At 42.4% G+C, this 14,014-nt stretch overlaps 2 long non-coding RNA genes across 3 annotated transcripts; one reads left to right on the top strand and one right to left on the bottom strand.

Annotated features, from left to right (window-relative positions):
- Window positions 1-550: 550 nt before the first annotated feature.
- On the bottom strand, window positions 551-4,037 carry LOC308593097. Its single transcript, XR_014010694.1, has 2 exons — window positions 3,811-4,037; window positions 551-786 (listed from the first exon to the last, which is right to left on the bottom strand). It is a non-coding gene; the product is annotated as an uncharacterized lncRNA (long non-coding RNA).
- A 173-nt stretch (window positions 4,038-4,210) lies between these two features.
- On the top strand, window positions 4,211-6,662 carry LOC308593181. Of its 2 annotated transcripts, none has more exons than XR_014010821.1 (2): window positions 4,211-4,399; window positions 6,578-6,662. It is a non-coding gene; the product is annotated as an uncharacterized lncRNA (long non-coding RNA). The 2 variants fall into 2 exon arrangements; XR_014010822.1 differs by having other exon boundaries at window positions 4,260-4,399; window positions 6,236-6,662.
- The last annotated feature ends 7,352 nt before the right edge of the window (window positions 6,663-14,014 follow it).

Genomic DNA, 14,014 nt, shown 5'->3' with positions numbered 1-14,014 from the left:
AGTACAGGATAAAATGTGAGAAACTACAGTCATACCTCGGATTGAATGTGCTTCGGGATGAGCGCGTTCAAGTTGCACTCCGCGGCAACCCGGAAGTAACGGAGCGCGTTACTTCCGGGTTTCACCGCTTGCACATGCGCAGACGCTCAAAATGACGTCATGCGCAGAAGTGCCGAAACATGACCTGCGCATGTGCAGACACGAGGACACGGGTTATGTTTGCTTCTAGATGTGAACGGGGCTCCAGAATGGATCCTGTTCGCATCTAGAGGTACCATTGTATATGGCATACCAAACACTTTAAGTGTTAAAGGAGGTTTTGCATGCACAACTGAGATGGGCCCCCAAGGCTTTCTTCAGTACTACAGCATAATCTTCTAATAATCTGTTTCCCCTGAAACAATGCTGTTAATTAAAATACTAAAAAACCTAAACATTCTTGAGGGTTAATTACAAATATCTCTCAATTTCATTCTTTGTTATTCCACTGCTGGGTACTTCTGCTCAAGGAATATATCACACAAGCTGGAGGAATATATCACACAATCACTTGCATTTGTAGCTGTATTGACAGCCTGCCATTGCTGCCATTAAGGCAGCAGCATCTCCAGAGTTTTGGTCCCTTAGATGTTGTGGCTGATGACTTCCGATGGTTGTTGTTCACAGTCAAGGAGGAGATTCCTTTGTGGTGGTTGGTTGCTTAACACAACAAACAATTTCATAGCAGCCCGGAGATCCCTTCTTACTTTCTCCTGTACCGGCAGGTGGTTGTAATGCGGACATACCCTGTTGAGCACATGAGCACAATGTGTTTATAATTGAAAAGGCAGATTTACAACTTTGAGTAGAATGGCCTCACTTGCTGCAAGGATGGGGAACTTGTGGTCCTCAAGGAGCTGGTGGTCTCCAACTCCCATCAGCCCACATGCAGCATGGCAAATGGTGGTTGAAGAACCATATATACTGCCTTGAACTCATTGGAGAAAAGGCGGGATATATATGGATTAATAAATAAATAACCTGCCTATGGTGGGTCTGCATTGGAGCTCTCATGCTTGAGGTGTTATTGTGTACTTTAGTACTCAAACAGCAGAAGCGAGACCCACCCGGTTGTGTAGGAGAATCTGCCTTATAGTTTTTCAAGCACAAGCACAGACAAGAGTATTTGTGTGACTAATTTTCAGTTTATGCTGGACTCCTTGAGGGAAAGTCAGTGTGCTGCTGGTTCACTGTACTTCCAAATCATACCTCAAATGGTTATTCCAACCTTCCTTTAAAAGGACAACCTTTCAATGTTGTTCTTTTTTTCTTCCAGAACAGGCACCCTCAAACTTGGCCCTCCAGATGTTTTGGGACCCTAGCTAACAGGACCAGTGGTCAGGGATCATGGGAGCTGTAGTCCCAAAACATCTGGAGGGCTGAGTTTGGGGATGCCTGTTCTAGAAGCTGGATAATAGTGTTATCTTAGGTTGCTGATACTATGGAAGGACAGTTCTAATCTTTGTTGTAGAAGCAGCTCAAGTGAAATAGCATTGTCTTATTCTAGAAGGTCAGAAGGATCAAGGGTTTGGAAACCAAGCCTTATGATGAACAGTTGAGGGGGTTGAATATGTTTAGCCTGGGAAAGAGGAAACTAAGAGGAGATATACTAGCCATATTTGATATACGATAGATGAGATATATGAGCCAAAGGGTGGCGAGCCTTTTGGCTCGAGTTGTGGTTAGGCATTGTGTAAGCCTTATTTTGGGATGGGAGGTTGTTGCCTCTGCCTGCCCCTCCACGTTAAGGGTATCCTGTTAATGGAATCCGGGGGTTAGGTTCCTGTCTGAAGCCTGGGCATGGGCTAGGACCATGCCACCACCCCAACGGTGACCTAGGGGGTATTCTTAATTGATGTATATCATAGGGCTCCCCCGTCTGGTGGTTGACCTTATGAGACTTCCTGCAGACGGGCAGGAGTCAGGATATAGTCTTGCTTCACCCAATTGCCTAAGCCAAACCATTCACATATAACCAATAAAGTTGTGGCCTTATTTATCCCATTAACCCAATATACTTGTGTTTGTGTATTTATTTCGGAGGGAGCTGCGGGGCCCGGGGTTTCGCCACACAATTAAGATTCCTGCTTTTCAGGTGACTGGACCACATGTCCCTTGGGGTACCTTCCAACTCTACAATTCTATGATAGCGGCTTGCAGACCAGCAACAGCTTTCCTGGCTTTGCAGAAGACAGGAGTGGGTTCATGGAGAAGAGTGCATATTCGCTTATCAGAGAAGCAGGCAACGTAATGCTGCTAGCCCTCCCAGAATCCAGTAGTGTTACAAAAGTTTTAGCAAGAATGGGACTAGGGTTGCCATCTTTTCCTGGCAGAGTGGCTGTGTCTTTAACAGCTGCAATGCAAGCTGAAGTCATTATGTTGAATTTCTGACTGACAGCCAGAAGAATAAAAAAACTAATGGTGATGTCAGTGAGGGCGGGTGGGAATAGGTCTTCAGAATCCCTATGAGTGAAGAACCCCTGATACCTGTTCACATGAGGCTGCGTTGTGATGCAAACTGTCAAACACAACTGCTGCTATGGAGCTATAAATGTTCTATGGCAGCATAGTATTCTGAAGTAAGGGACATACATTGGATTCTGGAACCTTGGTCTTAATGGAACAAAGAATATCCTGGATCTCCCCTGAAGCTGTTCCGTTTTGGAGTAGCTCTGGCTTAAAGTTAAGGAGGATCACTTTAAATGGGTGACGTCTAAAAGTCATACCTAATTTGCAACAAAAGATAAGAACAATTTGCTTAGAGGTGTGATAGTGAAATCACTGTGTACATTTCTGTGGGCAATGTGCAAGCAGGTGAGATTCTTGAAATGCACACGTCCTTGGCTAGTTTAGCTCTTTTAGTTGACTCACAACTTGCACTGAAGTTATATTCTGGAGAGTGTGTGTAAAGCCAAAACTGCATATTAGAACAATCTGGAACTGCCTGTGCACAAGCATCCCTACCTTTCTGAAGCTGGTGCCCTCTGTGGGCCTTGCCTCTCCTCACCCTCTGGGAGGCTCCCATGGGGCCACCGGAGATCTCACAAGACCAGAACATTCCAGAGCCCACTAAGTAAATCTGAGAGCTTGAAAGCTTTTAAGCTTTCTGCCTTGTGTGCATTTAATTTGTGCGATTGCAGCTGGCCAGCTGCTAAGCCAAGTTAAACATGTGCAAGTTGTGAGTCAACAGTGTTCTTCTACAGCAGGGGTCACCAGCTTTTTGGGGGCCTGTGGGCACATTTGCAAACCAGAGAAACTATTGTGAGCACAATCCACGCACCACAACTGTGCATCATGCATGCACGGCAAACACACTCTCTCCCCTGCAGCCAATAATTTGGCTTGGAAAAAGTGTTTTTGCTTTTTTAAAGCCTAATGGGGGAGGGGAAACCTCCCTGGAGAATGCAGCTAGGAAGCCAAGAGCTAACGTTTCCCCTCCAGCAGTAATATCCAGGAAGTGCTATGAGTTAGCTGGGGAAGGAAGGATGAACATCCCTCACCAACTACGTGACACCCCTATCCCTGCCAAAAATGCCCCTTCCCACCACAATTAGGATTGCAAAAAGTCTCCTGTTATCTTGAATACAATACTTCTTTTGAACCTAATTTCTGCAGGAGAGCAGGGCCCTGTGGGCGCCAGCAAAACCCTCTGGGCGTATGTGCACTCATGTATGCTGCTTTAGCATCTCACGTGCCTCAGAGAATGAGAAGTTCATAGTTGCCAATGAATATGAAACTAATAAGAGACGATATCAAGTGTCCTGTGGTTACCATTGTTCTTACTGATTAGCTGCCTGCCGCATGCATTCTTTTTCTTCTTTCCCCTCCTCCCTTTTTTGCGCCGCCCCCCTCGGCGCTTAGACCTGCAGCTGCAGCGCTTTCTGTGTCTTGCCATCTTTTCTTGGGATGGGCTGCATTAAGTTCCCAAGCGAGGGGCTTCCATCGGCCAGCTGCGCTGAGGTAGCCTGTCTGCTCTGATGGTCTTTGAGTTTCTGAGGGAACATGGCAAGCTGAAGTGCCTTAAGGCTCCTCAGGGGTTTGTGATGTAATAAGTGGACCTGGCTGCTATCCTACCTGTCAGCACCTGAGGGCACCAGTTGTAAGTAAAAAAAACAAATGACCGCCAGATCATGGCAATGATAACTGATAACGCTGCTGGTGATTTTCCTTCCTCCCAAGCCTCTGGTATTAAATTTAAATTTACTATCTGAAGAACTCATTGCCACAGACAGCTCTAGGATGAACAGTTCTAGGATGAGTCTTGCCAGTGCTATCCCTTCCTCTTCCTCTTTTGTTTTCTCTTTCCAAGCAGCAGAGAGTTCCTGGCAGCCCTTGGGAGATCATTTTTATCTGCTTCCCAGTAAGCCACAGGCATTTTATTACAAGAGCACTTTCTTGTATATGTGTAACTGTATATGGAAACTGTGTTCAACAGCCAGCCTTTTAAAGCTGCGGGTTTCTAGCTGCATTGCACTTGTAATTCGTAGAGATGAAGACCATCAATGGCCATCAGATGTGGTGGTTGTGCTCTGGAAGTGGAGAGCGCTGTAGTATTCAGGTCCTGTTTACAGGCTTCCCGTGGACATCAGGTTGGCCACTGTGAGAACATGATGCTTGGCTAGATACACCATAAGCCTGTTACAGGAGGCTCTACTTATGTTCTTCGGTAGTGACCAGAGAAAAGGGCTCCCCAACCCTTGACATGGCACGTTCTTTATGAAACTCCCCATCCTATCCCACCATTCTCTTCCTACCATAATAGGTAAAAGCATTTTCATTTGCCCATACTTTTTAATCTTGTAGTTGAATACCTTGTATTTTTACTGGTTTTGCTGAATCTGTAGTTGTTATGGCTTTAAGGTTGTCTTTGTATATTATATCTGTGAGTTTCTCTGAAAAATCAAGGCTAGTGAATTCTTCTTGGTCTTTGGCCTCAACAAGTTCTGGCCATTTAAAATTCACAAGGACCGGATTAACTGATTAATCTATTAGAAATCTCTGGGTAAGTATAGACTGAACCCATTCAGTTAAGAAGTTATGTTTCCCTCTTTTCTTCTTCTTCATTTAAATAGATGGATGACTATTGTAATGGATAAAAATGAACACAATGTTAGAGGTTTTTATTAAGTAATAAGTTGGATATCGCACATGTTGGTGAAGGAAGTCACACGGGCATTGGGGTATAAGGGGAGGTGGTTGCAGGGTTAGATGTGGGGAATTTGCAGAAATAATATATTCATGTTATGTATAATGTTGAAGGTGTATGGCAATTAACATGTAATGTGAATTAACTAAAAAAAATAAAAATAAAATAAAATTCACAAGGACCACAAAGTGAGAGCAAATGACCACGTCTCACTGAAAAGAAAGGATCCAAATAACTCATCTAAGACACCTATTTACAGAACACCCACTTAGTGATGTTGTGAGTGGTTTTTTTAATGGAATTTTTTAAGCTAATGAGGCTAACTTGCATAAGGTAATTTCCATTAGGAAATTTTCAGTTTGCATGTTTTGATGCCCTAGAGAGTGATCTAATTTAGCATGATTGTTTTCTTTTTATTTGGTAAGCAAACTTTTAAAAGTACTCCATGCTGATTTTTTGTTCCAAATTTTATACAATTGTTTGTTTTAAAATATTTGAGGGGGAGAGGAATTAAAGCACACAATGCAGCTTAAATGTTATATTATGTAGCAGTTTTAATGGAATTCAGTGGTACCTCTAGTTACAAACTTAATTCGTTCCGGAGGTCCGTTCTTAACCTGAAACTGTTTGTAATTAGAGGCATGCTTTCGCTAATGGGGCCTCTTGCTGCTGTAATTGTAAAATTCTTGTACCAGTTTAAAGACACATCTCTTAACAATGTTTAACTTAAGAAAATTAAAGGAGGGGAAAAGGGTACTGAAACTGTTGACACACTAATAAATTTTAGCAACCCAAAGAACTATGCATGATATGCTGACCCACATATTTTCTTTGAATACTCACCTGAAAGACATTTAATTACAGCTATGAAACTGCCTACTATTGTATTTACAAATTGGAAGTTTTTAATGTTTGATGTTTTATTGTGTTTTTAATATTCTCTTGAGAGCCGCCCAGAGTGGCTGGGGAAACCCAGTCACACGGGCGGCATATAAATAATAAAAGCAGTGTTATTATTACATTAACTGAATTTCACCTGAAAACTTGCAGGCACAGTGAGCGCCATTTGATCTGCCTATTAACATTTGCACAGGCCTGTCATTTTGGTGGCATTAAGATAACTTTCCATCCTATCCTAGTGAAAGTTGATCACACTGTGCAGAGAAAGGTCACAGCAGCACTTCCTTCCCAGTTAAGTGGTAATTAGCATATTACTTGGTCTTTTGTTTGTCATGTCCTATTAAGTAATCTGTGCTGTTAGCAGTTATAGAAGTAATAGCCGTGTTTCTGTTCTCAGCGGAAATTATGTTAAGCAATGCAAAGAGTGTAGTTAGCAAGTAACACATAAGTGAACTGTGCATTTCAAATTATTTTCTTATTCCATCTTATCAGGATGGAATATATTTCCAGGGATGATAAACGGTTGCTCATCACAGAAGAAGGTGTGTCGTGATTGAAAAATAAAAATAAAACCTGAGGAAGCCTGTGTTTCTTTGGGAGCTGTATCCAGCAGGGCAGCCCTCTTTGACTTTTGCCTTATCTGGCTGCACTTTTCCTTCACTGGTGCTCCTAGCCTGAACCAGTATGATACTTTGGCTTGGGTGTGAGAAAACCCAGCCTCAGACACCTGCGTCTTCACAGAATAGCCCTGGACAAGCTCTTTCTCAGGGGTCCGCAAACCTTTTCAGCAGGGGGCCGGTCCACTGTCCCTCTGGGGTCCACTGGGGGGGCGGACTATATTTTTTTGGGGGGGAGATGAACGAATTCCTATGCCCCACAAATAACCCAGATATACATTTTAAATAAAAGAACACATCTACTCATGTAAAAACACGCTGATTCCTGGACCGTCCGCAGGCTGGATTTAGAAGGCGATTGGGCTGGATCCGGCCCCCGAGCCTTAGTTTGCCTACCCATGCTCTTTCTCATCTTAACCTGTTTTACAGGTGGTCAAGAGATTGAAATACATCAAGCCTGCAACTTGCACATATTTAACCTGTTCGCATTCAGCTTTGTGTGCTTGGCAAAAATATAAAAAAATATATAATAAAAGGGTGAAAACATCTGGGCAAAAAGACTTTGGCAATCCCACCCACCATGGGAAATCCAATGTGTTTTGTCTATATGTGATTTTGGCTCTTGGTGATCCCTGTGATCCCTGGAATGTAACCCCAGCGTAAGTTGTGGGCTTACAGCAACAGTCTGAGCTGGAGAGAGACTAGGGCTTTTTTTCAGCCAGAACTCAGTTCCGGCACCTCTCAGGTGGGCACCATTGCCATTATAAGAGAACAAGGGAGGCATTCATGGTGAGTTCCGGCACCACTTTTTCTAGAAAAATAGCACAAATATCCAAATGACAACACAATGAAGCCAATTTACTGAAAGGTGTGTACTGGAATCTGAGTTAGTGTTTACGAAGTGAAATGTTATTGATAGATTATTGTTGGGGAAATCTCCTTGTTGTTTTTAAAATCGTATTTATGTTGTTAGCTGATTTGGACGTTTGCGAGGACAAGTGAGGTACAAACAGGAAATGAAATTTCATCCACGCAAGATCAATATTAACAAGTACTGTGTACTGGATGGTAAATCAACCTACTATGTTCTCATAGCAGTAGTATTAAAACTGGGGACAGTGGAGGGGTCAAATAACATTTTAAAAAAATACTAACATTTTAGCTGCTTCCAGAAAGAATGAGCACACATTTGTGTACTGGAGGGGACACAGACCTTTCAAATCTGACAGGGGTTCTCAGGCTAATGTGGTCTCTGCCTTGGTGACCATAGCTACAATGCTTACAGCAAGCTTTCCCAACCCAGTCCCCTCCAGATGTATGGGATTACAATTCCCATCAGTTTCAGGCAACACAACAAAGCGATGACAATGGTTAAGTTACAGCATTACAAGGATGTGGGTTGCAGAATCCACAAAACGATTATTTTGTGTTTAAGTCCCAGGATGTGCACATGTTACTGGCTTAAAACACAGCGAGATTGAATTTGGACCAAAGATGGTTTGGGCATGGGGGGAAAGCATGAACACCACAGTCTTGTGTAAGAGAGAGTTTGGATTTGATATCCCACTTTATCACTTCCCGAAGGAGTCTCAAAGCGGCTAACAATCTCCTTTCCCTTCCTCCCCCACAACAAGCACTTTGTGAGGTGAGTGAGGCTGAGACTTCAGAGAAGTGTGACTAGCCCAAGGTTACCCAACAGCTGCATGTGGAGGAGCGGAGACGCGAACCCGGTTCACCAGATTACGAGTCTACCGCTCTTAACAACTACACCACACTGGCTCTCCAGTGTAAAAAACAATAGACATGGATTGTGGTTAATGTCATGTGTATGTTGCTTCCCAAACCACTAGTAGGAGCGTACCAGATATAGAAATAAAAGGGAGTTGAGCAAGCCCTTGAACAACTCTTTTTAAAATTCAACAGGGATTGCAAAGGAATTTTGTCCTAATGGCAGCTAGGATACAGCACTGGCACACTTATTTTTCCTGCCATCCTTTCGAAAAGGATTTAGCTCTGTCACCCTCTTGGTTTTGTTGCTTTCATTGTTCCCGACAGACAGTTTGAGAAGAGCTGGAGGAGTCAAAGGGGATCATTTAGTCAGATGACAGCTCTAATTATGAATATTTAGGAGGTGTTTGAATGTGCTCACTTTTATTACCCCATTTCCTATCAATGACTGCATTGAAACCACTTGTCTCATTTTTCAAATCAAAGCTTCCTCAAGCAAAAGGATGAAACTCAGGATAAGTGATGCTCCTCAGATATATATTATTTTCAAAACGAGGAAAGGCCATCAGTCAGTTCAGAGGATTTGAAAAAGTTTAGTTCTCAAAAGATTAGTCACCTCTCCTGTCTTTCTCCCCCCCCCGCCCCGCCCCCGCATAGAGAGTAACTGTGCAGCTCATGAGAATCACTGCTCTTTTGTTATTTTTTGTTATTCTCACCCAGAGATAGATTTAGCTTTAATCTTTTTTGACAGTGGGTCTGCCTATTTCCTCAAAGTGCTGTTTTCCAGTTGGTATTGGCCCAAAGTAGTAGTAATGAGGTGACTTTGTTTCAAAAAGTAGGGACAGGATTATTTGGGCTTGTTTTCTTTACAGTGGTGGGTGTCCCAACCCACATAAAATTCACACATTAGTCTTGAGCAATTCAGTGTTAGTTGCTTTGGAAGATCCAGCAATAGCTGTGAGTATCCTGGGGAAATTATGTTGAAAGAATGATGCAAACCATTTCTCCTTAAAACAAAAACATTTAGGTGGGAATGCCTTTTTTCTTTAAATTATTGGATTCATATCTTACCCTTTTATCCAAGGAGCTCAAGCTGGTGTACATGGTTCTACTTCTCCTTGATTCCCACAACGAACCTGTCAGGTACGTTAGGTCAAGCGGCAGCAACTTGCCCAGGGTCACCCAGCGAACTTCATGGCTGAGTGGGGACGTGAACCGTGCTCTCCCAGGTCCTAGTTTAACACTCTAACCACTACACCACCCTGGCACACTACCCTACACCTCTACATCCCCCCATGTTCTATAAAACCCTTGATCTTAAAAGTAGATAGGTAGCCGTGTTGGTCTGCCATAGTCAAAATAAAAAAATTTCTTCCAGTAGCACCTTAAAGACCAACTAAGTTAGTTCTTGGTATGAGCTTTCGTGTGCATGCACACTTCTTCAGATACACAGTATCTGAAGAATACACAGTGTATCTGAAGAAGTGTGCATGCACACGAAAGCTCATACCAAGAACTAACTTAGTTGGTCTTTAAGGTGCTACTGGAAGAAATTTTTTTATTTTGATCTTAAAAGTCAGTGAGAGCAGTGCGATGTGGATGCTCTTTCGCCTTAATATGCAAGTACCCACAGTTGTATCTCTATTTAAATCCCACCTTTCTGCACATGATACTCAAGACAGAAAGCAATAACAGTAAAGATGTACCAAAAGCAAAGGTAGCTGTTTTGGCCCACAAGAAAAAAAATCCCCCCAAAACCCCACAGTAGGATGAATCAGAAAGACACAAAATATTGAGAGGACTTTTGTGTTCTCAATACTCTTCTGGAGAAAGGGCTGGCTTGATGTTAAAGCCATAAAGTCTGCACTGATTTCAGTCTTGAGATCATATAAACTTAGGGAAGCAGACTTAGTTGGCATTTATTTATTTATTTATTTATTTATTTATTTATTTATTTATTTATTTTACATTACTTCCCTTCATTAAGAGACCACAGGGCAGTTTGCAACATAAAACACAAGATACATAATATAATAATATTTTAAAACCCCCAAAATAAAATACCCCTGTCCCCAGCGAGGGAAAGCCAAGCGCCTAGCCGGGCTGAGACTATGATGAAGGGACCTGCACTTTTTAATTGGACACAACACTGCTGCCCAATGAATCTCCAGAAATCCCATCACATGCAGCTTAGAGGGGCTGGACTATTACTTGCTTTGACTGAACATCTCTGCAGTATCTTATCTATGAATAGAACTGCACCCAAGTTTTGGAGATCTAATAACCACACAAGGGATGATTAAAAAAAAAAAATCTAATCATAGGGAAACATGTCCCATTTGTGATGACTGGATGTCTGCTTGAATTTGCCAGCCAAAGCGGTTCACTTTTGCTAATCAAAATGATATTAGCTCAAGGCAATCAAATTGTGCTGCCCACTCCAGAGTAAATGAGCTCACCCAAATGGTGTGTCCTTTTCTCAAAAGGTTAGAGAGGCTCAAAAAAATATGAGGCCATGGCCTTTTCTGGGATTTTCTCCTAAGCATAAAATACTGTGCAAGTGTTTTATGCTTTTTAAAATTTTAGGGGCAAGTTTCTCTTGCCTGCATTCCTGGCCAAATGATTGGTTTGGCAAAGCACCACTAATTACCACACAAAAGATGGCCGCAGAACCCTTCATGGGCAAATGTGAGTCTAAAGAAGAGACTAAAAGTTTAAACATCATCATGATGACAATATGGAACACAGGAACATAAGAATATAAGAAGAGCCTTCTGGATCAGGCCAGTGACCCATCTAGTCCAGCATCCTGTTCTCACAGTGGTTGTCCTGGTTCAGGGGTGCCAACTTGAATAAAATATGGGAGGGGAGGTAAGCCCCTCCCCACATAATTGATCACAATATGTGGCACATGCATACCATATGAATAATGTAATTATTATTATATTAGATATGAATTATATTATTCATATAATGTAAACGGTTCGGGGGGGGGGGTTGTTAGTAGTATCGTAGTAGAAAAAGAAAAAGTTTTATCCCCCCCTCCTTTCCATTCCGTTCCAACATACCGACTTAGATGTTATTCTTAGATGTTATCTTTCTTCCTCTCCGTCACTCTTGGCACCTCAGTGGCTGGCTTAATTGGCAGATTAATTACCCCTTCTTTGCTTGAAGTATGTCCAAGAACTTAAATCCAATTTTTTATCTTAAGAAATGGAACTAGGTGCGCTCGCGGAGACAGCGTCCAGGAGATCCGAACTCCTTCGGGGGCTTTCCATCCAGTGCCCGCCCCCCTCCTTCTTTACGAACTCGGGGGTGGTTTGTTGGGCACTGCGGATGAGACTGCATCTTCCCTTCCACCGGGAAGAATTTGGGAGGCCGATTACTCCCATCTCAGCCTCTAAATTACCTCGTGGGAACTGGAGAGATGGTATTGTCGGCCATCTTCCGCGGCACCCCTAGTGGAAGCGGGGGGACCTTGGCCCCTAGGGGTTGGCTCCTATAACTTGATCCCTGTGTGAAACTCACAAGCAGGACCTAGGCACAAGAGCAACTGGTATTTGGAAGTACTGCTGCCTCCAACTGTGGACGGTAGCAGAGCACAGCCGTCACGGCTAATAGCTGTTGATGGCTTTATCCTCCATGAATTTGTTCAATCCTCTTTTAAAGCCATCCGAATTGGTGGCCATCACCACCATTGGAGGGACAACATGCTACACAAAATTGGGAAGTTCAAGATAAACAGGGGATGGGTGGTGCAATGGTGCCCTCTTGCAGTCTGCCCTTGTCCTTTAAGCCTAGAGTAACTTTCTCCAGCAAGGCCCTGGTTGAGCTTGCTCAGAGATTTCTGCCTCACTTAAATCAGAACTGATGGCATATCTGATGGTATTAGAAAGAGAAGGTCTTCTGCAAGTCAGTGACTGCTATTCTGACATGGCGGGAGGAGCCTAGATTAAAAGGCAGGCGCTATAGATTATTCTCATTCCTAGAGTCTATTCTGAGAAAAGCATATCGGATTTGGTCCGGAGGGATTTTTTTCTGTGTCGCTGATTGTAATTCACTGGAATTTAACAAATGTTGAATATCATACCTCATTATTAAAACTTACTTTTTCCTTGCCAGGATGCAAATGTGCTCCCACCTTACACAATTCAAAATCTATTTATGGATCCATTTTCACTTTCAAACCTACTCTGCAAGATGGAAACAGCAAAGGAAAGTAACTGGCAAACTCTGAGTGGCACTTCTGTTTAAAATCGCTTTATGCACGCCTCTGTTTGTTGTTTGAGGAATCTCTGCATATATTCATGACAATTCCGTGTGTGAAGTTAGGCGTGAAAAGGAACAGACTGCAAATTCTATTTCGTGAAGACTTGGTTTGACCCTAATAGGAAAACCACTGTTAGAATTAAAATTAGTTTAAAACTGCCTCCGGTTGTAATAATGATGTTGTGCTACACCGTTCAGAGAATTTCTGTTGTATTTTCCTTTATGAAGATGCTCTTAAAATAACTGACTAGGATGTTGCAGGTTATACGTAGCTTCACTAGTTGTGTAGGAGGTGTCAACAACAGCGCTGTCTGAAATTTGATATTAATTTTGGATAATGTGAATCATCAACTAGTACAATCTCTTTATAAAAACTATATTTAGGCTAAAGTTTGCAATAGACTTGCCGCATCTGTATGTGTGTGTGTAGGAGATAAGAAAGCCATCCTAGATTTAATCCCACCACAAAAAATATTTTGAATGGTTAATAGTTTGATGATGAACCTGACTTATATTGACTGTGATGCCTGAGATCTGGCCAGCCTGACATTGTGGCTTTCATTTCTAAAAGGCCCAAACTCCATTTTGAGATTCAGAAACATGGTGCCTCGCTTCAGGTGTAGCCAAGCCGTCTAGACTCAAAGTCCCATCAGCCTCAACAAGTACAGCCAATGATCAGAGATAATGGGAAGTGTAGTCCAGAAATATCTGGAGGCAGGAGCCATGTTGGCCTGCCTTCCTTGGCTTCTCTACTTTCAAAAGCAATTGATACTTTTCTGATTCTAATGTTGCTGTTTTGTTTATATGTTTGGGTTTGATGTGATGTTTTAAGAGTATTTCATTTCTCTTTGCAATTGTGATAATTTGTGTTGTTAGCCACTGCATGCTTGCTCCCATTGAGAGGAAGGGTCAGATTAAGTTCTAGGAAATAAATATATAATAAATATAAACATCTACTTGCCCTCTTAGAAGTACCAATTCAAGTGTACATCAGTTTGTTATTAGGCAGAAGTGTGCTATGTAGCTAAGGTGTGGTGTCATGTATGCTCTGCCTGGATCTAATTGGATCTGGAGGTTGAAGTATGATCCTGCTGCCAAAGAGAGACTTAGAAGGTTTTAAGAGGCACCACTGGGATCTCTTTTTTGTTTTTTTGTTCTTGTTCTACACGTTGGCTTTATAAGATACAGGATGAGTGAACAAACATGGAGAAGTGATATAATGGCAGGTCTCCTCCTGAAAGAAGAATCTACATGCATTTATACTCAATGTTTGCTTGGAATCCACAACATGTACATCTGCACAAGCATTGGGTTT

Source organism: Podarcis bocagei (assembly GCF_964188305.1).
Source record: "Podarcis bocagei genome assembly, chromosome: 8".
Classification (NCBI taxonomy): domain Eukaryota; kingdom Metazoa; phylum Chordata; class Lepidosauria; order Squamata; family Lacertidae; genus Podarcis; species Podarcis bocagei.
This window is presented reverse-complemented; position numbering and strand designations above follow the sequence as displayed.